The following is a 25904-nucleotide window of genomic DNA, read 5'->3' as shown; positions in this document are numbered from 1 at the left end:
TGCATGGAGCCTGCTTCTCCCTCTGCCTGTGTCGCTTATGAATAAATAAATAAAATCTAAAAAAAATAAAAATAAAAATAAAAAACTGGGGTGCATAGCACATGTCATTCATGGCTTTTCATTAGGCCTACTCCATTCTTTTTCTCCAAGAATTGGTCCAGATTTCAGTGTTGGAGGTTCTAGAAACATTCCTCAAAGCATCTGAAATATCTACCTGTACAAGGCCTGCCCTCTGGCTCTATGTTCAACTCATCTATGTGGGCTCTTGCCCTGAGCACGGAGATGCCCTCGGTGCCCTCTGTGTGCAATGAGTGCTCTCATTTGGAGGCCAGTGGCAGTTAAAAGCTTAACCTGAAAAGGTGTGCAGTCTCCTCCTGCTTCTCCCAGCTCTCTGGAAAGCTTTCTGCTCACTGTGCAGTAGGTATCAAAACTCACTACTTGGGTGAAAAATTAAAGACTCACCCAGCTTAAAGTCTAGTGTAGCTAAAAGATTAGGTCAAATAGTCCCATGTTCAAATCCCCAGCTTTCCTACTTAACTAGCTATGTGACCTTGGAAACAGCTGAGCCTCATTTTTCTTGTCTATAACAGTGAAGATGGGGGATCCCTGGGTGGCTCAGCGGTTTCGCGCCTGCCTTTGGCCCAGGGCGTGATCCTGGGGTCCCGGGATCGAGTCCCGCGTCGGGCTCCCGGCATGGAGCCTGCTTCTCCCTCTGCCTGTGTCTCTGCCTCTCTCTCTCTCTCTCTCTATCATAAATAAATAAAAATAAATCTTTAAAAAACAAAACAAAACAGTGAAGATGTTTTTGTATTTACGTGGCCTCCAAAAGTAAAAGAAAACCTGTAGATAATAAAACAGAGGGTTTTGTTTTTGTTTTTAATAAAGGAAGTACTGGGACAAAGAGAATGGGGAATAAGTTAATTTCCTGTCAAAACTTAAGAGAATAAACTGACTAAAGAGATTTCAAAGCAGCAGGCAAACTCTGGGGAGAGAAAGAGCAGTAACACTGGAACTTCACAGACGGGTCAAGGGCATCAGTGTAAGAGAAGATGGCATAAATTTAATAGACTAATAACCACATTAATGCTTTCACAAAATGAAACAGGGGAAAGTGTAGGGACTCCCAACCTCAACTGTAAGCATCTTCAAACAGAGGAAAGCATACTTTATAACAGTAAGTCTCATCTGTTTTGCTATTAATACTTCCTGCCTCTCCCAAAGTTTCATTTTCATGGAAATGAAATGTTTTTTTTTTTAATTTTTATTTATTTATGATAGTCACACACACACACACAGAGAGAGAGAGAGAGAGAGAGGCAGAGACACAGGCAGAGGGAGAAGCAGGCTCCATGCACCGGGAGCCCGACGTGGGATTCGATCCCGGGTCTCCAGGATCGCGCCCTGGGCCAAAGGCAGGCGCCAAACTGCTGCGCCACCCAGGGATCCCGAAATGTTTCTTCTTTTATGGAAACAGAAATGTCCCTTTCCACTCCATCACAGCCTCTCTGACCATGACTGAGTTCAACTCTTCCTCTGAATCATTTCTTGATTCCTACCCTTCATTGATCTCTTCCTTCAGCACCTTCTTATGGTCCTTAAATGAATACCACATAGTTTAGAACTTTAACAATTAACAAATAACTGACGGCCTAAAGGAAGACATGACTGAGCACTAATTGATCCAGGTGTGTCTCCTCTTGCCAACTAGACTGCAAAACTTCTCATAAGCAGGAGCTGCATTTCACACCTTTAGATACACAATCTAAAAGGTAATTCAACAATTCTTAGTTAATTTAGATATATACAAAGACACAAAAATAGGTGTGTGTGTGTGTATATATATATATGTATATTGTCCAGTGAGCAAATGAATATCACAAAGGACTAGTGTTTTAGTTTAGTTTTTAAGGATTATTTATTTATTTATTTATTTATTTATTTATTTATTCATGAGAGACAGAGAGAGAGGCAGAGACACAGAGGGAGAAGCAGGCTCCCTCTGCAGGGAGCCTGATGTGGGACTCGATCCCAGGACTCCAGGATCATGCCCTCGGCCGAAGGCAGGCACTAAACCGCAGAGCCAACCAGGGATCCCAAAGGATCCCAAAGGACTAGTATTTTAAAGTTCATTTTTTAAATGATTAAAGGAAAGAAAGCACATGTAGTCAATTCAACATGCATTTACTGAGCACCTACTATGTATCAAGGGATGAATAAGTAGTACATGTCTTATTTCTCAAGAAGCTCATGGCCTAGGGGAGGGAGGGGGATGACAAGAAAGTAAGAAAGTGAATAAATATAAAACAGTACGTGCTATAAAAGAGGAACAGATTTGTACTAAGAGGAACAGATAGTACAGGTTGCTAAAAAAGCAGCAGCAGTGAATCTAATTTGAGGGGCAGTGAAATATCTGGAAATACATCTTGTGTCATACCAGAGCTGAGTCCTGAAGACAGAGTTACTATAAAAAAGAAAAGCACGCTCTCTATTTAAGCAACCACAGTAACAACTCTTAGGCACCTGAAAATCAGAATCTGGAGCATTCTTTATTTATGTATTTTCAGTTCTTCTCCAGAAATGGTTGTTCAGTTTGAGCATGAATACAAAACCAAAACAGATACAGAAGCTGAGGGGGGAACTGTTATCATGGACACATCAGGCTGCCAGCACCCAAACCCCTTCCCAACGTTAGCATCACAAATGAGATTCTGATGCTATACGCCTTCCGATGTGATACAACAGGAAAGACTCCACAACACTATTACATATCCTTGCCAAAAAATCTAGCCTGAACATCAGCAAACTTCAACTGCCTGTTACCAACTACCAGTCTACACAACTGATGAATTACTGAACATTACATCTGAAACTAAGGATGTACTATACGTTGGCTAATGGAAATTTAAATTTTAAAAAATTTAACACAAAATAGAAGTCAGAGAGGAACCTATTAAGCACTACCATGGAGCTGTAATCAGAAAAATCAAGAAAACAAGTTCTTTGGGACACAAAACTCAGTTTCCTCAACAAACACTTTGCAAGAAAGAAAAATAAAGAGGAAGCTACATACTAAAAGACACTGCATTAACTGAATACGATGTGTGGACATTGCTTAATATCCTATATTTTAAAAACTGTTAAAATGTATAATAATTAGGGTCTCCTGGGGGGCTCAGTCACTTAAGCAACTGCCTTCAACTTGGGTCAAGATCCCAGGGTCGTGGGATGGAGCCCCACATAGCAGGGCGCCCACTTCTGCCTCTGCCTCGGCCTTTCCCCACTGCTTGTATTCTCTTACTGTCAAATAAATACAACTTTTTTTTAAGTATAATAATTAGGGAAATTTGAATATTGACTGGATAAATGATATTAAGGAACTCTTTACAACCTTAAAGTAAAACTAACAAAAAATAAACTGTACATAAAGTGTATTTAGGCATACACACCCATTAAACCATTATCATAGTCCATATATCCCTCATCTTCAAAAATTTCCAGTGTCACTTTATAATTCCTTCCCAACCAGTTGATCTGCTGTCACTATAGATTAGGTTGCATTTTCTACTATTTCATATAAATAGAATCATATACTATATACTCTTTTTCTGGAGGGAGGGTATGGTTTCTTTTACTCAACATAACTAATTTGGGAATCAACCATGTTGTTACATGTATCAAGCCCATTTTTTTTTTTAATTGCAGAGCAGTATTCTATTGTGTGAGTATACCAAAATTTGCTTATCCATTCATCTGCTGATGGACATTTGGGTTGTTTCCAGTTGTAGCTATTACTAATAAAGCTGCTATGAATAGTCCTGTATGAGTCTTAGCATGAACAGGTACTTTCATTCCTCTTCGGTAAATACCTAGGAGTGGGATGGTGATAGGTATATGTTTACCTTTTTAAGAAAACTGCCAAATTTTGATAAGTTGTACTATTTTACATTTCCATCAGCAGTGTATGAGAGTAAGGAATTATTATTAATCACTGTTAATTATTTCTAGTTGAATGGTATTATTACGATATTTTTGTTTTCTTTTAAAGAGTCTTTTACAGATACATATACATATATAATACAGATGAAAACAGATTATTTTTGGGATTTGCACCAAGTAGGGGAAAAATCAATGAAACAAGAAATGCTGATAATGACTGAAGCTGAGTAATTGAGATGTTCAATATACCATCCTCTGTTTTTCCATGATTTTTTTTAAAGATTTTGTTTATTTATTCATGAGACACGCACAGGGAGAGGCAGAGACACAGGCAGAGGGAGAAGCAGGCTTCCTACAGGGAGCCTGATTAGGGACTCGATCCCGGGACGTGGGATCATCATTTGAGCTTAAGGCAGACGCTCAACTGCTGAGCCACCCAGGCGACCCTGTTTTTCCACATGATTAAAAATTTCCATAAGTTTGGGCACCTGGATGGCTCAGTTAGTTGGGTGTCTGCCTTCAGCTTGGGTCACGGTTCAGGGGTCCTGAGATGGAGCCAGACATCCATTAGGCAGCTTGCGTCCCCTCTCTCTCTGCCTCACTTATGCTCTCTCTCTCTCAAAATGAATCAATAAAATCCTTAAAAATAAATTAAAATTTCCAGAAGTTAAAAAGACAGATCAGATACTAGATTACTTCAGTGAGCAAAGCTTATTTGTGGGCTATATAAAAATATATATACCAATGTCCTGCAATGATATAGTTTAAATGGCATGTCCTTGCTCCTTGGGCTGGAGGTAGTATTCCCCTCAAGGACTGTAGATGCAGTCAGCAAGAGTCATGTGAAAGTTAGGGAGGGAGAAAGAGAGAGAATCGGATGTGGGCACAGGAAATCTATGTCCTGTTCCTTCCTCTCTAACTCCACATCCCTGGATTTGGGGGCAGAAGGAAGCATGTTGCAAAAAAAAAAAAAAAAAAAAAAAAAAGGAAAAAAATCGGAAATAAACATGGTTAAAAACTCTCTCTCATGTTAGAGTGTCCTAACACACACTGAATGCTTCCACAGCGGTGAACCACACAGCTGGGGAATAGAAAAAAATTTTTAACTTTATGCTCCTTTTATACAAAAAATTGCCTTTTTTTAAAAAAAATTCATTTATTCATGAGAGACAGAGAGAGGCAGAGATGCAGTCAGAGGGAGAAGCAGGCTCCCTGCAGGGAGCCCGATGTGGGACTCGATCCCAGGACCCCGGATCATGACCTGAGCCAAAGGCAGACGCTCACCCACTGAGCCCCCCAGATGCCCCCAAATTTTGCCATTCATACTAATATTACTTAAAAGTAATTTATATTATTTTCATACTTAAAAGTAAGTCATATTAAAACAAAAAGTCACTAGAAATTCAACCACCCATACAATTCAGTGCTTCTCCTCTCATGCAGTTTAGTTTTATAGGCTGTGTTTTATCATTAACATTATGTTTTCCTACATATTAAAACATCTTGGGTGCCTGAGTGGCTCAGGGCTTGATCCCAGGGTCCTGGGACCAAGCCCGCATCAGGTTCCCTGCTCAGCATGGAGTCTCCCTCTCCCTCTGCCCCTCCCCACTGCTCATGCTCTGTCTCTGGCTTTGTCTCCTATAAAATCTTTTAAAAAGTATATTAAAAAGTATTTTTGAAAATTATTTAAATGAATATATACTATTGTATATGAATGTTTTTATTTTTGCTATGTCAGAAAATACTTTGATGGACATACATATTTGTAAAAAATTGATTATTTCCTCTAGATAAGCACACGACTGGGTCAAAGAATATGATCATAGAGCTCTTCAAATATATGATAGAAGCCCTTTCATAATGTGACTGAGAATGGTGACTTTTTTGTCAAAAAATCATTTAAAATGAGGATTCATTTAAAACAGAGATGTACACATGTACCTTAAAATAATGCATATCCATCATTTATGATTTCTACTTTGGGTTTCTTTCAAGTGGCCCAAGAACTAATGACAGTCACCAAGCAGTATCAGTACAAAACTCTAAACCGTTATGGTTTCACTTCACTTATCTTTAGCTTTGTAACCTCCATCCAAGTTGGTATGAAGCATTTGAGTCATTTGCCTTCATCTGGTCTATCTAAAGTATTCCGATTAGTTTTCATAAAAACAATGCTTTCAACTCCTATTTGAAACTGCTGCCTCCACTGCACTGGGAAACAACAAAAGGCTGGCAAGGGGCAGAGGGACAGCCGCCGTCCAATCCAAGCTCTGCCGACAGAAATGGACTATGAGCACTACTGGCACCCCTGATGACAGAAGGCTCTGTGGTATGAGTTTGCACCTCTGGAAACTTGACAATGAACAAGACCATGTTTTAGTCTGCACCTGAAAGTAGTAATATAAGTTGTACTTTTCTTAGGTGATTCAACTGAAAGGATGAGGCTCTATGTTGTAACAGGGCAACAACACAAGTCCTAGAGTCAGACTCCCTGGTTTGAGTCCTGCTTTAACCGCTTAATAGTTAGGTGACCACAGGCAAATTACTTAACCTCCTGTTTTCAGAATAGTTTTGTGAGAATTAAATAAAATAATCCATTTGCTACAGTGTCTGGCAAATGGTTAATCACTGTAAATGTTAGCTATTGTTAAGCTATATGTAAACTTCACTGATGAAGCAAGGTGCCTTTGGTGCAAAAAAAAATAGGTAGTTTTGTGGTGTCAGCAAATTTTAATACCAGTTTCCTACATGTGTTATATATTTCCGTGTATGTGTACACGTAGCACAGGAAAAAATTTTAAAGAGACTGAAAGGACAAAAGTTCTTTCTAGAGTGGTATCACAGTTGAATCCCTTTTTCCTGTTTATTTTTCTACAGTTAAATCATCATCTTCAGTTTATTTTTCTGTGTCACTTTGCTACAGTAAAAAAAATTACATTTATTTATTTATTTTTTAATTTATTTTTTTTAAAAAGATTTTATTTACTTATTTATGAGAGACAGAGAGAGAGAGAGAGAGAGAGAGAGAGAGGGAGAGAGGCAGAGATACAGGCAGAGGGAGAAGCAGGCCCCATGCAGGGAGACTGACGCAGGACTCGATCCCAGGCCTCCAGGATCAGGCCCTGGGCTGAAGGTGGCGCTAAACTGCTGAGCCACCTGGGCTGCCCCAAATTTACATTTTAAATAAAAGAATTTTCTTTTTAGCATAAGATAATACATAACAGGAAATGATAAAGTTTCTTATGCCTCAAAACACATAAATTCTTAAGTTATGTAGAGAAACACAAAAGAATTATAAAATTATAAAATATAGTGACCTAAATCACTTCAGTGTAGAATTCTGGTGTCATATACAGCTACATCATGGCAACTAGTAGTTTCCTGCCTCATTTCTGCTCATACCCTTAAATCTCCCAACTTTTCCATTGTAAAATTACTCATTTATAGTGGGAGAAACACAAAAGAAGCCATTGGAATACAATACGTTAAGTGTGGCAATATCTCCAATGATTTATCAGATAGTTTAGGGGGGAAAATTGCTCCTTGAGTTAAATAATGACATAGAAGAAAGTGGCTTAACAAAGATATTTAAAGAGTCATTTAGGGATCCCTGGGTGGCGCAGCGGTTTAGCGCCTGCCTTTGGCCCAGGGTGTGATCCTGGAGACCCGGGATCAAATCCCACATCGGGCTCCCATTGCATGGAGCCTGCTTCTCCCGCTGCCTGTGTCTCTGCCTCTCTCTCTCTCTGTGAGACTATCATAAATAAATAAAAATTAAAAAAAAAAAAAAGTCATTTAAAAAAATAAAATAAATAAAGTCATTTTACAGAGTAACAACAGCTTCTAGTCCAGTAGGACTCACCCAGTGTTCTCAATGAAGGTTTCACTAAATTTTAATCAATGTGTTAAATTTATTTTTATAATTATTACAATGATGATCAAAACAAATGTTGGGCTGAGCAGATCACGTAACCTAGTGTAGAGCAGTTACAACTTATCACAAGGACTAAAAAAAACATATTTTAGAGACACCTGGGTGGCTCAGTGGTTGAACATCTATCTGCCTTTGGCTCAGGTCATGATCCCAGGGCCCTGGGATTGAGTCCCGCATCGGGCTCCCTGTAGGGAGCCTGTTTCTCCCTCGGTCTGTGTCTCTACCTCTCTCTGTTTCTCATGAATAAATAAATTCTTTAAAAAAATACTTTACTATCAAGCCAGATTTAAAAAATGATTCCATTATTTCCTAAAGGTGACACTCCTTTCTTAGGTATATTTGGACAAAGGGGAGGCAGTTTACAAAGACTGCAAACACTTGTACTCAAAAAGTGACAAAGTGAATGGCCTGTTAATGTGCTGTTTAGAAACAATATGAAATGCTAGTATATTGGCAGAAAAATGATACATTCTTTTGAGTTGTTTGGAGCCTTTTAATCCTTTCTAGATTCAAATCTGATTGAGGATTAACATTTTGAAAGAATGTCTCAGTTACATGGGGCATGGATTGATTGGCAGGAGATGAATAACAATAGAGAAGAAGAAAATGAAGGAACAAATATAAGCAGTGCTTATTCATGCACCCTCCAGGGAACTGGTGTCCCATCAAGTTACCTGGATGTCTACTGCACTTGCTAGGTTTACTCCTGAAGAAATGGATTTACCAAGAACCTGATAATATTACTCAAATCATAAAACTAAGTACCCTTACTCTGATTCCATGTTCAGAACGACTCAAAGCCCCTAGTACCTGGAATAAACCACAAGAGCTTTTTATTTGCTGATGATTCATCACATCATCTTCTATTTATTCAGTCCACCATGTATGGAAAGCTGGTTTGAGAAATAATGTCAAATTCAGGAAAGCAGATCAAGCATGAAAATACAGATTTTTGGAGATTTAATGGGTATAAGATAAGACATCATTTCAATCAATTAGACCAAACTGAATTCTTTTTTTTTTTTTTTTTAAGATTTTATTTATCTATTCATAGAGACACAGAGAGAGAGGCAGAGACACAGGCAGAGGGAGAAGCAGACTCCACGCACCACGCAGGGAGCCCAGCGCAGAACTCGATCCCGGGTCCCAGGATCACACCCTGGGCTGCAGGCGGCGCTAAACTGCTGCACCACTGGGGCTGCCTGACCAAACTGAATTCTAACTCTCTTATGGCTAAGTTACCCTGAAATGATAATTTAAAAATTGGTGTTATATGGGAATTACCATTCCCACCATCTCTTCCTTATTTTTAATAGTTAAGTCCCCAGAGTATACTACATTACGGAACTGGTATTAATGAGAAAAAGAAGTTAGCTAAATTCTGAGAACTAGGTGGCTGCTTATCATCACTTTACCAGTAATTGTGGACCTACAGACTTAATTTTTTTAACACCTTACACTAGAAAGTGTGCAGGGCTTGCCTGAATATTCACTGAATATCTCTGAAAGGTTAAACAAGAAACTGGAGACAAAAGTCACTTCTAGAGAGAGGATATGTGGTATGGCTGGGAGATGAGGTGAGAGGGAGACTTTTCCCTTTTGGACTTTCTGAATTTTGTATCAAATGCATGTATTATTTTTTAACTAAATTAAAATGCATTGGTAGTGGGTGCCTGGCTGGCTCAGTTGGTAGAGTGTGTGACTCTTGAGCTTAGGGTTGTGAGTTTGAGCCCCAAGTTGAAGACAGACATTACTTAAAAATAAAATCTTTATTTTCCTCCCATGACAGACTCTTAACTATAGAGAACAAGCTGAGGGTTGTTGGAAGGGAGATGAACAGGGGAGGGGGAGGGCTGGATGGGGGGGTTAAATGGGTGATGGGTATCAAAGAGGGCACTGGGTGCTGTATGTCAGTGATGAATCACTAAATTTTACACTTGTAACTAATATTAAATTGTATGTTAACTGAAATTTAAATAAAAACATGACAAAATATTTTTTAAAAAAATAATAAAATGTATTGACAGTATTAATATATGTTTCTTCTTAAATAGCTACATAAACACTTGTTTTTTTTTAATTTTTATTTATTTATGATAGTCACACACAGAGAGAGAGAGAGAGAGGCAGAGACACAGGCAGAGGGAGAAGCAGGCTCCATGCACCGGGAGCCCGACGTGGAATTCGATCCCGGGTCTCCCGGATCATGCCCTGGGCCGAAGGCAGGCGCCAAACCCGCTGCACCACCCAGGGATCCCAAACACTTGAATGTTTAGGAAGACTTAGGGTTTCTAAAGCCAAGTGATGATTATCTTATCATGTTTTGGTGTCTATCTCTTATTCTCCCTGTTAGAATATTCCAGCATTTTTCTGGAAATATTCATAAGGAGGAAAAATAATCCTTTCTTATTGTCTTCTTAAACTCAGAAATGTATATAAACATATACATATATAAAACATCACCTTAAAGATCCTTTCTGACCCCTTGTTTAGCTACTAAAAGTATTTGTTTTGTTTTGTTTTTTAAGATTTTATTTATTAATTCTGAGAGACACAGAGAGAGGCAGAGACACAGGCAGAGGGAGAAGTCGGCTCCCCATGGGGAGCCTGATGTGGGGCTCCATCCTGGGACCACAGGATCATGCCCTGAGCAGAAGGCAGATGCTCAATCGCTGAGCCATTCAGGCATCCCTACTAAAGGTATTTCTGATGCATTCCATATAGAAAGACTTTATGTATAAAAGGATATTCCAATAAGATATACAGCTCAAAAAAAAAGAAAAGGTAAGCTAATATAAACTAATCTTAATGTTCTATCTTCATGATCTGGACTAAGGTTACCAATCTATAACACTTGTGCCTAACTTTGAAGTCAACAGGATGAAGTATATACCCTAATAACTTCAAAGTAAAAAGGGTAGATTGCCCTTTGAGAATTAAACAAATCAGCAAAAAATGAATTTTATCTTTTTATCTAGCATCCTTTTATAACAATGGTTCTTTTTTTTTTTTTTCTTAAGATTTTATTTATTTATTCATGAGCGACACAGAGAGAGAGGCAGACACATAGGCAGAGGGAGAAGCAGGCTCCCTGCGGGGAGCCCAACATGGGACTTGATCCCGGGACTCCAGGATCATGCCCTGAGTCCAAAGGCAGATGCTCCACTGCTGAGCCACCTAAGCATCCCAATAACAATGGTTCCTAATCCTTCCTATACTCTCCTACACGCCAACATCTGCAAGGATCATCGCATATCCCCATCCATTTCAGTGGTTTGTTATCACTATGTCCCCTGAGCTGAAATCAGAATGTATGCTGACATTTCAAAATGTCCCCTTCTCTTAGGGAACATCCTTCTCCAGCACAGGAATCACATCATATCTCCAACTGCCTGTGAGTAGCTCCATGTGGATGTCAGTTCCAGTCAACAATTCTTAAACTTCACATATTGAAAACAGAACCCTTAATATCCACCCTCTCAAATCTGATCCTCACAATTGTTCCTAGTTGAGTAAATAGAAACATTATCCTCCCAGTTGCTGAAAGCCCCAAAGGATGCATTCTTAGTTTCTCTTTTCATAAATTCCGTCTCCAACCCATTGACTATGCGGTTTCAACATATTTCCAAACTATTCATTTCTCTTAATTTTTGTTACCACCATCCTAGACCCAACTACCATCATTTCTCTCTTGGATTATATCAGTTTCCTCCTAATTCCTCTAGCCACACTGGTCTTCTGTCCTTAAACATGGCAGGTTCATTTCCATCTTGTAACCAAACCATTCCTTTTGCTTAAAATATTCCTCCCATATACTCTCAGGGCTACTACCTCTCAGCTCAAATGTTACTCACCCAAGAGGATTTCCCTGACCACCCCATCAAGAATGACCCCAACCTTACCTTCATTCTCTATACCAGTACCTTGTATTTTTCCCCCACCACGGCAATTATCACTATCTGAAATTAGCTTGTTTGCTCATTGTTCATGTCCTCCCACTAGACTGTGAGCTCCATGACAGCAGGAATCATGATCATTGTATCTAGAATAGTGCTTGGCACATAGTGAGTACTTAATAAACAGCTGATGATCAAAGGAACCGATCTAAAGAAAGACTATGTCAATCATGAAAGATAATGGTTAGCTGGGAGTGAGGAGTCACAAAATATTCAAAATTGTCAGTGGGAGAGTGCCTTAACTGTGGTAAACATTAAAACTGTGCCATGATATTCCAATTCTCCTTTCAGACACATGATAGAGTTATGCTTGTCCATCATCTTGAAGTTAGGTATGGTCAGTGACTTGCTCTTGCCAATGAAATATAAACAGAGGCCTTTGAGAGCCACTTTGTGTGATTCACTCCTATTACCATCCCTCTATTGTGGCAACTAGCAACAAGACAGAGATTAAGGTTCCATCTGCCCACATTCCTCAGCAAGAATAACACTGAGCAGAGCCCCCAGATAACTCACATGTAGGACGAATCAAGGAGAAATAGACCTTTGTTATTTGAAGCCGCTGAGACTTGGGGGTTGTTACTATAAAATAACATAGGCCGTCCAGACTGATAAAGCAACCAAACAATGTTGTGGGCACATAATAATGTAGTAGGGCTCACTAAGTAGTCAAACGATGCCATTAAGTACACATAAGTAATTTCCTTCTGATCATTACTTCGTTTCCAAACAGGTCTGCCAACAAGAAGAGAAAAAATTGTTTATGTGGAGTTCATGAACTCTTGTCCCTGATGCTATTTTTCAGTAAATATTCCCCAAATAATGAATGCCGCCCTATGCAAGCATACCTACTGGCCTTTCCTTACCTGGAAACAGGTAAGAAAAACTGTGCCTTTTATTATCTACACCAACTACTCAATAATTAAATAGTTACTAAGTTCAGGTCATTATGGAGGAAATAGACTAGGAAAAGTAGACTGGATAAAATGCAGAAGTCCTGGATACCAGGTCAGGAACCTGGACTTTAATTTTATAGACAAAATACAGTTACTGAGAAGGTTTGTATAGGAATCATGAGATTCAAAACTATTCTTGGGGCGCCTGGCTGGCTCAGTCAGTAAAGGACTGACTCGGGACCTTGATCTCAGGGTCCTGAGTTCGAGCCTTACACTGGGTGTAGAGATAACTTAAGTAAACTTAAAAAAAATTTGTTTTTAAACTATTCTTGGGCAGCCCGGGTGGCTCAGCGGTTTAGCGCCACCTTCAGCCCAGGGTGTGATCCTGGGATCAATTCCCACGTCAGGCTCCCTGCATGGAGCCTGCTTCTCCCTCTGCCTGTGTGTGTGTGTGTGTGTGTGTCTCTCTCATGAATAAATAAATAAAATCTTAAAAAAAAAAAACTATTCTTGAAGATTATTTTACATGGTAGTTGTAGAAATAGGATAACCAGAAAAGGAATGCCAGGAGTACTAGTTTCCCACAGCTGTGCCGCGAACCCTCCATAGATAAAAGGCCAAATTTTAATCAATCTATATGATTTACTTTGGCTACAACAGCAAATACACTGTTAATGATGGTATTAAGTGGCATAGGAAATAAACAGAGTTTTGCAAATAAGAGTAAAAGGCACACTCAAAAGTCAAGGTGGCACTAAAGTAAGATCTGATAATGGACAAATCTGTACTCTCAGTATGAGGGGCAATCAGGGCAGTAATTACTAAAGAGTTTTGAAAGGCAACCAAGTGAACAACAGATGCTTTACTATCACTTGGAGGTATTTTTATATTCTAGGAATGACTGGGTTGTAATCGAGTTGGTTTGTATTCTGAGTTCTTTCCAGATACTCAGAGCATCTGTGCAGTACTCCAACAAGCTGGTCTTTCCTTAACAACAAACCATTCCTTTCATTCAACAAATATTAATAACATGTTACAGGCTAATTACCATTCTTGGCAGTGAGAAAACATGAGTGAACAACACAACCATCCCTGCCCTCCTGGAGTTTATATGCTAGTGGCACTTAAATTCCATTCTAAAATTTCTCCCCCAATTACATGGGAGTAGCTTTTACAAATGCCTTTGGAAGACAGCACATGATTAATGCACTCTAAGAGGTGAAAAACTAATAGTCTCACCAGAGGTAATTACCCTTGAAAAGCAAAAACGTCACAGATTCACAGACTTTTAGAGCTGGAAAGGACCTTGGGGATAATTTCGATTTACAAAATGAGATTAAACACTCAGTCACCAGGAGGAGAAGAAAGCCTAAAACTGTGACACCCAGTGTTAGTGCCTTTCCATGTAACACCAGGCTGCCTGTTTTAAGATTATACTAGGGAGAAGAAGAGATGTTAGGGCATTCATGATTCATACATAGGTAAGCAGTTCCTGGATGACTGTTCAAGGTAAAAAGAGTTTCACACACCATTCAAACAGTGTGTAAAACTGAAAGAGAGGTGGTTATAGGAGAAGCAAACCGGGGTATCTTTCAGAAGACTCCTTCTCCCACCTCTACCCTCATCATGTCCCAAGAACAAAGACAGGAAATAAAAAACTTCTCCACAATTAATGCATATTAGAGAAGGTACTTGGACATGAGCATGAAGTAGTTAACACAGCATTTGAATCCAGCAAAGTCAAACTGTATCTTATCTAAGTTGAAAGTGTATGTTCCACTAAAGGTACCATTTGTAAAAGGTTTATGGTTATTTTTTTTTAAATTACTTTCCTAAATACATTTTCCAGAAAGCACCAAATTAACTGATATAGGTCATGAGTATGATGATTGATAATGCAATATTGTGATGTTATATTGTAATGTTATATTGTGATGTCATATAATATTGTAATGTTACAAGGCACCAGGCAAGCATTATTAAAGATAATTCTTCTTCCTACAGAAAAGTTATAATCATCTCTTGCTTATAAACTGTACCAATCTATACATTCGAAAAACCCAAACTAGTCTTTTAATCTTTCAGATACATGAACAACCACCAGAGCCTTATTTAGTATTCTAATAGAAACTGTATTTTCAAGAAGAGGAAAAAGGGGGACACCTGGGTGGCTCAGTGGTTGAGTGTCTGCCCTCCACTCATGGCGTGACCTCTGGGCCAGGGATGGAGTTCCACATCAGGCTCCCTGAGAGGAGCCTGCTTCTCTCTCTGCCTGTGTCTCTGCCTCTCTCTCTCTCATGAATAAATAAATAAATCTTTAAAAAAAAAAAAAAAAAAAAAGAGGAGGAGGAAAAAGGAAGAACTGCTAAGAACTGAAAAATAAGCTTTGCACAAAAGAAAAAAATAAAAGAAAACCAAAAAAAGATTAATTTTAGAGTTTTAGGAAGAATGTAAGCTGACAGGTAGCAAGGGTCCTCATTAAAATCTCACTATAGGTCTCTGTGAGGGCACAGAGATGAAAATTATTATGAGAAACCCCCCCCTCAAAAAAATTATTGAGACTTCCAATTTATTTCAGTAGCTCTACCATTCTTTCAGCTTCCAAGGTTTAAAACCTTGAAGATACCACAGACTTTCACCCCTATTGTTTTCTATAGTTATTCAGTCATCATATTCTATTCTTCCTTCAAAATGTCTCATTTGAATATAAGCGAAATTCCCAATTACAAAAGAACACACAAAACAAAGACTGTGATCGTAAAAAGAGCATTTTTCAAGAAATGGGAAATACTCATAACATGCTGAGTCTAAAAAAAAAAGGCAAAATAATAAAAACCCACAGGGAGAAAAATGTGTAATCCTAGTTTTATAGAAAGGAAAATTATTATCAGCATAAAAAAAAGATTTGAAAAAAAACCACCATATGAAAATGTTAACACTGTTCTTTCTGCTTGGGGGTGAGGGTGGGGGCTATAAGTTCTTTTAATTTTTTTTCCCCACAATCTCTGTATTTCCAAAATTTCCTACAGTGAACATGAATTATTTTCAGTGAAGATAACATTTTCAAACTCAGAAAAAAATGTTATTTAAAAAAAATGTTATTTAAATAATCATCTCATTTTACTACTACTTGTCATTCTCATTACCCTCGTCCTATTTCCCCACAGCCTCCCCGCTCCCAGGACTCTAACAACAGCCTCCTTCTTGAGGCCTCGGAGTCAGCTTCTCCCAGCTGTATTGCTGCTTACCATTCGTCACTCCTAACATTCGTCGTTCACACTTACATACAGCACATGGTAGTAGAGGCTGGCCACATAAGCAATCAACTCCCAACATGGTTTCTCAAACTCAGCACCACCGACATATGGGATCTAACTATTTCTTACAGAGGGGTGGTCCTATTGCAAGACGTTCAGCAGCAGCATTCCCGGCTTCTACTCACTAGATACTAGTAGCTCCTCTCCCGATCCCAGTTATGACACTGCCTAAGGTCCCCTGAGGGACTAAAATTGTCCCCAGATGACAGTCACTGACTTAAAAGTTTTAAAACTTCCAAAATCATCTGTGTATATACATATATGTCAAACCTAAACTTCTTTGCTATATGTGTCTTACACAATTCTCCTTATTCTCGGTCCTGCCCACATAATCTCATTTTCCTCAAAAGGAACTTTCCAAATAGATCAGTTTCACTGTTCCCTAGAAAAGTCCTTTCATTCTCACTTCCAAGTTCTCGAACACAGTTTCCTCACTAAAATTCCTCATTCACGCTTCTCTTCAATGCCCTGCATCTATCCTTTAGTTGTTGACTCTTTGCAGAAGCATCAACCCTCAGCCCAGTTCAGTTCATCATACACCCTCTGCACTAAACAGATTTTACATTGCTGTTGTTAGGCTCACATCCCAAATTGAGGTTCGTCGCCCTGGCATATTTCTTTTGTATAAATCTGCACCTAACCCTGCTGGGCATAGAGACAAGCAGAAGCTTGATAACTGATGAATGAAATTTAAATGCTCTGCTATAGGGACGCCTGTGTGGCTCAGCGGTTTGGTGCCTGCCTTTTGGCCCAGGGCACGATCCTGGAGTCCTGGGATTTCCGGATTTCCGGAGCATCGGGCTCCCTGCAGGGGGCCTGCTTTTCCCTCTGCCTGTGTCTCTGCCTCTGCCTCTCTCTCTGTATGTCTCTCATGAATAAATAAAATCTTTAAAAAATAAAAAATAAATAAATGCTCGGCTATAAATCACTGTAAACTGCTGACTTCTTATGAAATGGTTCTGCTCTGAACCTTTATTTCTTCTCATGCAGCTGTAAGTACAATCATTCCAAGTACAGAATGACGGCTCAATATGGTTTCAGAATAAAAACAATATAGAATGGTATATTTTAAGGAATATATAGGCTTCAAAGTGTTCTGTATACTTTCGGGAAATGATGCAAAGGAATCAAAACTACAAATTACAACACAAACAGGAACTTGAAGTCCATTTATCTTAAAATACCCAACAGAATTTCTGCTCAGTGCACAAAACTAAAGTATGGTCAACAAGAGCAGAAAACTTGATGGAATAGTATGTGAATGTGTATATACACGCACTTCACACAGATCTCATCCGCGGTTGAGAGAAGTAAATGAAAGGGCTTTGTAGACTAGAGTCACACATAAGGGAGGCAGTTAAAGAAGCATAGTTAAAAGCATGAAGCCAGCCTGCTTGCATCCCAAATATATCAGCTGTGTGTCTTTGTACAAGTGACTCAGCTTCTCTGCGTGTTGCTTCTCTCCTCCTCAAGGAGGGGGTAAGAGGGACACCGGGTGGCTCAGCGGGCCAGCGTCTGCCGGTCCCGGGGTCCCGGGGTCCCGGGGTCCAGTCTCACATCCGGTTCCCCGCAGGGCGCCTGCTTCTCCCTCTGCCTGTGTCTCTGTGTCTCTCACGAAAAAGATAAACAAAATCTTCTTTAGAAAAGGGGGAAGGGGGGGATAAGGGTAGCATCCATCCTAAAGCAAAGCTCTCAAACAGCGCTTGGCGTATCGAAGGTCCAAAATAAGTGTTCGCCGTGGCTGTTATTTCAGCGCTAGCTGTTGGCCAAGCACAAGCTTCGATGCATAAAGTTCTGAGTCAAGTCTGAAGCAGGTTCAAAGAAACAAACAAGAAGCCAGAATAAACTACACAAATCTAAGCTACGAGGTGGTCTAGTTTCTCGGAATTTTTGCGAGTCCTAAACTATTACCACACAACTAATTTTTGTTACTTTTTTCTTTTCATCTGTAAACAAACTGACACAGACACTTCTGTTTTCAAGGAACTTTACGAGCTACAAGGAAACAAGTGAACTCTTTGTTGTCTCCACCTTCAAGCCAATTTAAGAATCTGGTAAAAGCCTAGGTAGGAACTGTTACAAACAACTTCTCAGAAAATACAACGCGGTGTTTAAAGCAGCAACCGGCAATCCGTGCGCAGTTATGTCAAGTTTTCGTCCTGCCAAACAAAAGCTGATGTGTCAGGAACCAAGGACCCGTCAGAAAACAAGGAAACACCGTGGCCCGGCCTAGGCGGCTCGGGAAGACCGGCCTCGGCCTCGGAGCAGATCGCCGCGGAGGCGCCCCCGCGTCCCCCCGCGTCCCCCCGCCGCGCCCCGCCCGCCCCGCCGGCCCCGCCCGCAGGCAACCGAGTGACAGCCGGTCGCGGCCGCGCCTCTCCCGCCCCCGCCGCCCGGACGCCGCTAGACGACAGACCGGCCGCCCCCGCCCCCGCCCCCGCCGCCCGGCTGCCCCCGGCACCCCCCGGCACCCCCCGGCACGCCCCGCCCCCGCCGCCCCGCCCCCGCCGCCCGGCTGCCCCGTTCCGCCGAGCGGAGGCCGCCGCGGGGCCTGCAGGCGGGCCCAGGGCGCGTCCCGGCCTCGGCGGGGCAGCTGCGGGCACCGGGCTCGCAGGGGGCCCGGCCCTGGCTTACCGCGCCTCATGGTACCGCGGCGCCCCCGGCCCGGCAGCCCCGACCGCGCGGCAGCCCGGAGCGTCCCTCGGGGCCCGGGCCGAGCTCCAGCCCGAGCCATTCAAACGCCGCCGCGCGCGCAGCCCGCCGGGAAAGCTCTCCGGGCCGGGCGGGGCGGGGCGGGGCGGGGCGGGGCTCCGGCCGGCCCCGCCCAGCGCCGGCCCCTCCCCCTCCCCCTCCCGCGCCCTGGCCCCGGGGGAGGGGCGAGGCCTGTGGCCACAGTGCCCCCTGCCGGCCGCGGGCGCGCACGGTAGTCCTGCACCGGGGCGGGACCGAAGGTGGAGACCGTGACTCAGTGATGTCCCGGGCGGGCGGGAAGGGTCTGCTGCAAACGGATGCTGAAGGCAGACATTTGTTCACTCCCTCCCGTCTACGTGCACTAAGGCAAGTGTTTAAAAGCATGGCCCCTGGATCTGTGCGACCTTGGGCAAGTCACATACATTCCTGGTGCTTCGGGTCGCCCATCTGTGAAGGGCTTCTGCCTCGTAGGTATGAGGATTAAATGAACTCACACATATAAACTGCCCAGAGGACTGCGTCGGCCTACGGTCAGCACAGTATCACTGTTAACTACTCTGTTTCAGTTCCTATTATGTGTCAGGCTCTGTGTTAGACTCTGAAGAACACAAGAAATATGTATGATGCAACCCCTAGCCCCAGGAAGCAAGCTGAGGCTCTTTGGTATGGGACACACTAGAAGGTGAGGTCGGGGTTGGGTCTGTCCCTTACCTCCTTTTCATCACTGAGGAAAATTCTCTTCATCGTAGTAGGAACAGAGTGTACCCATCTTCAAAGGTAAGCCACTGGTCAAGGTTAACAAAATTGTGGCAGGAGCAAGGCTGTCTTTGCTGGGCCTCTCACCCCTTGCAAAAGCCAATCAAGTGGTGCATTTGATGAGATATGTCCTCACTGCAAGTACCGCGTTCCTTGACTCACATTTTTAGGCTCTTGTTTCCTGAAACTCCTCAGGGCTTGCCTAAGGAATGTTTATGTTTGGTTCAAGAATATTTTTGAGGGCCTACCATGTGCCAGACTGACGTCATACCAGCTGCTCCAGAGAGCCCAGAGGACAAACAGGAAAAGAGATGGTTCCAATACACATGGTGGGAGCAATGACAAAAGGTATATCCCAAATGCTGTGGGATTTCAGAGCAATGGGGGGCCTGCTAGACAAACCAATCAGAACTAAGGTGTCATTAGATGATTTAAACAACAACAATGTATTTTTCTTCCCTAGTAACTAGGTCCTTACCCACTTAGTGCAAAAAATTAAGAAATGATAAAAATTTGGGCCATGGCTTTAGGTTGATAGGAGAAATCCTTGAAGGTATATTTTGTATAAACGATGTCTTTGCAAGTCAAGCACAAGCAGGCACATGCCTACATTTGGGGCCACACCTGCAGCAGGTGAGGCTGTCAACAGACTCCAGCAGGGTGAGTGAGGGAAGGGAACAGGAACCCTGGGTTCTAGGGGTGTGCAACACAGAACATGCCTTGAGCATGACTTCTACTAATAGGTGTGCTATTTTAAAGAAAATAAAAATTCAATGAACATGGGTGAAGTCACTTTCTCTCAAGCTATTTCTTCATCACTCTCATCATAAACAGGAATTTCCTGATGACCCACAAAAGGCATCGTGTGGGGCCTGCTTCATAAGAGGACAGAAAGAGTGTAAGACATAGTACTTTATCTCAAGGGAGGCTGGTTGATGAGAGAAGACAAGTAACAGAGTCCTAGGACTCATAGGAATCTGCTGTTAGCATAGGAAGATCTCAGCTGAAACAAGGCCTCAGATTGTCCGAGGCCAGAGGAGAATCCCGATATTCTCATTTCTAGAACTTCCGAGGGCCCAGCCTCTCAGGCAGTTTGTCCCCAGACTCAGGTTCTGAGGTTGTGCCAATGATGAGCACCCCTGGCTCATAGACCTCATGGGGCTGCCGAGTATCAACATAATTTAAGGTGAAACTAGGGATCCCTGGGTGGTGCAGCGGTTTGGCGCCTGCCTTTGGCCCAGGGCGCGATCCTGGAGACCTGGGATCGAATCCCACGTCAGGCTCCCGGTGCATGGAGCCTGCTTCTCCCTCTGCCTGTGTCTCTGCCTCTCTCTCTCTCTCTCCCTGTGTGACTATCATAAATAAATAAAAATTTAAAGAAAGAAAATAAAGAAATTTGCCTTCCTATTGCTATGTTTGAAATATATACCATTTTAGTGATGAGACTGCAGGCCAGTTTTCTTCATCAATACTTTTTAGTCAGCCAAAGTTGATTTTTAAATCTTTCCCTTGATTTTTAAATCTTTCCCTTGGAGCTCAATCAACTTTTTTCTTTTATAGATAGCAAATAAAAATAAAAAAAAGAGGGGTGGCTGGCTGGCTCAATTGGTGGAGCACGCAACTCTTGATTTCGGGTTTGTGGGTTCAAGTCCCACGCTGGGTGTAGAGATTACTTTAAAAAATAAATTTAAAAAAATGGCAGCCCATACATATTTTTGTTATCCCTGCACCAGTCCTTCGGCATGGAAAGGTGTTCACTGCGAGCCCTCACTGTGAGCGGTCTCCAAGGGAATTTATTCCTCTGGTCATTCCCTCATTCCTTCTTTCTGAATACCTATTAGTCCTTGCATGTGAATGAACAGGCAGCTAAGTTAGCCCTCCTGCCCCGACCCCATCTGCCTTACTTAGGGTGTGGATGTCGTTCAGGGATGGCGCATAGAGCAATCCTGAGCATAAATGCCCCTATGAGAGAAGAACAGCCATGCAAAGTCTTCTGTGTTCTTCTAGCTGGAGCGCCGGGGGGTCGGGGTGGGGGTGGGTCATGGTGAAGATCTGAACCAGGCACGAGCAGGGCAGGAGCAGAGAGAGAAGCAGGCTCCCCGCTGAGCAGGGAGCCTGACGTGGGACTCGATCCCAGGACCCTGAGACCATGACCTGGGCTGAAGGCAGACGCTTCACCAGCTGAGCCAACCAGGTGCCCCTGTAATTGCTTTTTTTTATAACTTATTACCTAAGTCAGTCCATGACAATTAATATAAATGCACATAATAAAAATGGCAGTTAAAAAAAGGCACAGGCATTGAAGAGGAAGTGATGAAGTTAAGTCAGTACTTTAAAAGGATCACTCTGGGAGGATTGGTGGCAAGAACACTAAGTATGCAGGTGTTGTGGTTTGGACCAGAGGTTCGAGGAACCGTAGCTTTTACTGTGGTGTGTGTCCTTCTCATCAGTGTGGACTGATGCCAGGCCTGATGAAGGACAATGCTTGAAAAGACCTAAATAAAAGGCCTATTCCTTATCCACTGCTCAGCCTCAGGGCCTTTGGGAAATTCCAGGCACTTGACTCTGGCAGTCCAAGTGGGAAGTCCATCCTTTCTTTTCTGCTCCTCCCTTCCCCACCTTCCTGATGTAGACTATAGAAGGAAAGAATGGCATTGGGGAATATTTCAGATAAGGCAGTAGTGCTGGAAATGAACAAATCTCATTTGTAGTTTACCAGATTCATGGTTATTTCAATCACCACCATGGTACTGAGGCAGAAGCAGCAGGGATGGGTTTCTTTTTTTTTGGGGGGGGGGAGGCTGAGTGGTGGGGAGTGTTGATTGGCAGGGGATCCTCCTATTAAGACAGTTTCTGATGCACTGTTACACCCCAACAGAGAGTAGGTGACCATATTCATTATGTATAGATTTTCGAATCTGAATTCCGAGACACTATTTCCCTGCTTCTCCAAGTGGTTTCCTGCAATTAGGGTACGCTGCTGTCAAGTAGAAGGTGGTAGGAGCAGGATGTTGGAGTGGAAAGAGCACTAGCTCATCTGTCAGGAGCCTGGGTTGCTGCTTCCAGGCCTTTCTACTCCATTTTTACCTTAACTGCACAGTGGAAATAAGAGGGGATCTTCTCTCAGGGGATGTTGGGAAATAGGGTAACTATGTAAAACTACCTAGTGCAATGATTATGGCTCTCTCTGCAAAATATCCCTCCCTCCTAACTTCACTGATTCAGTGATTTTTCTGAGAGAACACAGTATGTATGGTTGAGTGCTGCCTTTGGAAAGCAGAGTGCTGGAATTACACCACTGGCGGAGGGCCAGTGGTGGAAGACAGACTCACTGATGGACTGGTACTCACTCCATGGCATCTGAGACCTAGGGCCATGTGCAACACTAACCTAACTGTGCATTTGCTTACAGGGTACACTAAGGGGACTCATAACAAACAGGCCTCGTGGAGAGGAGGCCAAGGGCAGGGTGGCAGGCAGGAAGGCAATGAAATGGGCAGGACAGCAATTATGAGAAGCAGGATAATGTCCATGGAAAGGAGACTTGAAAGAGCAAAGGAGATCTCCAGCCTCAAGAAATCACAGGACTGAAATGCACTTGTCAGAGCTGGACACAAAGGTGAAACCACTCTTGCAGTGACAAAAGTGACTGAACCTGAACTGGTTCAAGGTCCTACCCCTGATTTGGGGTATGTTCTTCCCAATATCAGTTCTATATTAGTAGATTGAAAAAAGAAAGAAAAAGGAAAAAAAAAAGGCTTCCTTACATTTGGTAATCCTTCACATTTGGTAACTTTGGATCAAACAAATATTAAGCAAATATTTATTTACTGTAGTACAGTCTTTAAATACTAACATTAATCATAAATTAATTAAAAGAAAGATGTACAGAGGGGCCTCTGGGTGGCTCAGGCAGTTAAGCGTCTGGTTTGGGCTCAGGTCATGATCTTGAGGTCTCAGGCTTGAGCTCCAGGGCTCTGTGTTTGTGGGGAGTCTGCTTGAGATTCTCTCCCTCTGCCCCTCCCTCCACTCATGCTTGCTGTCTCTCTCAAATAAATAAATAAATAATTTTTAAACAAAAACCATAGTCTTTTCATGAAACAGCATGCTATAAAACAGTATGCTAAGTAAGTCTAAATATAAATAAAAAAAGTCTGGAAAAGTCTAAATCAAAATACCCATGGGGAAAAATATTTTTTTGTATGGTATGATTTGTTATCTTTTTTTTTTACTTAACTGAATTTTCCATATTATATGATGAATGTCCTTCTTTTGTAATTAATTTGTAAAAATCACTTTATTAAGAAAACCAATCATAAGCAATTAGGAAATGAAATAAAACTTTTGGTGCAAGTTTGGAATTTAATTTGCAGCTTTGGTGATACTATTTTTTTTAAGATTTTATTTATTTATTCATAGAGACACAGAGAGAGAGGCAGAGACACAGGCAGAGGGAGAAGCAGGCATCATACAGAGAGCCCGACATGGGACTCGATCCAGGGTCTCCAGGATCACGCCCTGGGCTGCAGGCAGCGCTAAACCGCTGTGCCACCCGGGCTGCCCTGGTGATACTATTTTATTACTTGTTATTTTTTTTCCACTTAAGCTAACCCTGGTTAGCTCAATTCAGTTGAATGGACCTCTCTTAAAAAGAAATTTGTATCCTTTTCCCAAGGTTGCTATGATGCAGTATCAGAATCTGCATGGCTTACATAAAAAAGAAGAAAGAAAGAAAGAAAGAAAGAAAGAAAGAAAGAAAGAAAGAAAGAAAGAAAGAAAGAAAGAAAGAAAGAGAAAGAAGAAAAAAAAGAAAAGAAAAAAGAAAAGAAAAGAAAAGAAAAAAAAGGAAAGAAATCTTGCCATGTGCAACAATGTGGATGGAACCAGTGGTATTATGCTAAGCAAAATAAATCAGAGAGACAATTATCATATGAGTTGAGAAAAAGAGGAGCATAGAGAAAGGGAGGGAACAACAAAACAAAACAAAATCAGAGAGGAAGACAAACCATAGGACTCTTAACCATAGGAAACAAACTGGTCACTGGAGGGGGCTGCAGTAACTGGGTGATGGGCACTAAGGAGGGCACATGATGGGATGAGCACTGGGTGTGATTTAAGATTGATGAATCACTGACCTCTGTCTCTGAAACTAGTAATACACTATATGTTAAGTATTTAAATTTAAATTTAAAAAATTAAATTTATAACAAGAATCTGGGTGGCTTAAAACAACAGAAATATAGTCCCTCAGTTCTAGGGGCTAGAAGGACCAAAATCAAGGCATTGCAGGCTCATGCTCTGTCTGCAGGTTCCAGGAAGGAACCTTCCTGGCCTCTTCCTAGCTGCTATTGGCTCTGGCAGTTGTTGGCTTATAACGGCATCATTCCCAACTCTGTCTCCATCAGCATATGGACTTCTTCCCTGTGTTTTCCTCTTTCCTTAGGACACCAGTCATTGGATTTAGGGCCCACCAACCATCCAACATGACCTCGTCTTAACTAACTACATCTGCAAAGACCCTATTTCCAAATAAAGTCACATTCTGAGTTTCTATCTGGATAGATGTGACTTTTGGGGGGACATTCTTCAATTTGCTATAGAAATAACTTAGTCCACAAACCCTTCAAAATATAAATTAGCACATTTTGGAGAGCCTCTTTGAACTTATCAATATTTTAACTGTACCATCTCTGTGGTAAGCAATCCTAAGTATTTATGACTCTCCTATAGAACTGTGTCAACAAGCTCCCTAGGGATTTTCACAGCAACATTTTTTGTAATAGTGACAAATGGCAACAACCTACATGTCCATTATCATACACCCACGTCACGTATATGCTATAGCCTTTAAGACTAAGGTAAAACTGAGTGACAGACATGAAAAGCATCCAAAATAAAGTGAAAAAAAGTCAGTGCACAGTGTTTAGTATGTTTCCATTTATAAAATAAGCTCTTATAAATTTAACAACCGTACACTTATGTTTATGTTTTAAGGGATGACTTTGTCTTTCAAGTACCAAAAGGTACTTATTGTTCTCCTTCAATCTTTCTGAATCCTACTTCATCCTACTTGTTATGTTTTGCCATAACAAAATACCATAGATTGAGTGGTTTAGACAACAGAAATTTATTTTCTCAGTTTTGGAGGCTGTGGAATCTGAGATCAAGGTACTTGCTGATGCAGTTACCGATGACAGCTCTATTCCAAGCTTGTGGACAGCCGCCTTCTCACTGTGCTCACATGGTGGAACAAGACAGTGATAACCTTATCATGCGAGCCCCACCTTCATGACCTCATCTAACTCTAATTACCTCCCAAAGACCCCAACTCCAAACACTATCACATTGGGGGTTAGGGCTTCAGCATATGAATCTTGGGGGAACACAAACAGTCCACAACAATCTTTTTTCCAAAGAA

General features: G+C 41.7%; 1 protein-coding gene across 3 annotated transcripts in view; it reads right to left on the bottom strand.

Moving 5' to 3' along the window:
• The window catches only part of KATNBL1 (katanin regulatory subunit B1 like 1), a 62336-nt gene that overhangs the window by 27070 nt on the left and 9362 nt on the right, over nucleotides 1-25904 (bottom strand). Inside the window, exon 1 of one of the 3 annotated variants that reach the window (XM_025473351.3) lies at nucleotides 18674-18814. The exons of 1 other annotated variant lie outside the window; for it this stretch is intronic. The gene's annotated coding sequence lies outside the window, so the exon portion shown is untranslated. Of the gene's footprint in view, nucleotides 1-18673; nucleotides 18815-25904 lie in introns of those variants that run through there. One more of the 3 variants, XM_049104110.1, reaches the window with a different exon arrangement.

This window comes from Canis lupus, chromosome 30 (assembly GCF_003254725.2).
Source record: "Canis lupus dingo isolate Sandy chromosome 30, ASM325472v2, whole genome shotgun sequence".
NCBI classification, from domain to species: Eukaryota; Metazoa; Chordata; class Mammalia; order Carnivora; family Canidae; genus Canis; species Canis lupus.
This window is presented reverse-complemented; position numbering and strand designations above follow the sequence as displayed.